Source organism: Octopus bimaculoides, chromosome 9 (assembly GCF_001194135.2).
Source record: "Octopus bimaculoides isolate UCB-OBI-ISO-001 chromosome 9, ASM119413v2, whole genome shotgun sequence".
NCBI classification, from domain to species: Eukaryota; Metazoa; Mollusca; class Cephalopoda; order Octopoda; family Octopodidae; genus Octopus; species Octopus bimaculoides.
In genome coordinates, this window is record NC_068989.1 from 48510513 (window position 1) to 48510981 (window position 469).

The window sequence follows — 469 nt, forward strand, 5'->3', positions numbered from 1 at the left end:
GAACAACCATCAGCTTCGAATGCTAACATGCACACATATGGAGAGAGAGAGAGAGAGAGAGAGTGGAGGGTGGTGGAAAGTAGTGACTATTTCTGTTTAGTGGTTCGGTATTATTACTGAGGAATTTGGACACAATCTTCAGTGTGTTTTTTGAAGTTGTAAGAGCAAAAGACAAGATGATAATATTCACACACACACACACACAAACACATGTAATTCACAGATGAGATCCAGATATTCTCTGTAGTGCTCAAAAAATTTAAACTCAGACTCCGATGTCTTTACAAGACATCATTCCACAAGGTAAAGAAATGTTTTCAGAGGGATCAGGTTGAGCAGGTATAGAAGCAGTTATGGGGATAAACAAATTAGACACATCAAATACAAAAAGGGTGGAAACTTTCAGATGATGAATTTATATGTGTATATGTGTATTCATCATCTGAAAGTTTCCACCTTTTGCTTTCTC

General features: G+C 37.1%; 1 protein-coding gene across 9 annotated transcripts in view; it reads right to left on the reverse strand.

The window, feature by feature from the left end:
• The window catches only part of LOC106868354 (N-acetylated-alpha-linked acidic dipeptidase 2), a 1027134-nt gene that overhangs the window by 11941 nt on the left and 1014724 nt on the right, over window positions 1-469 (reverse strand). The gene's annotated exons all lie outside the window — the stretch shown is intronic.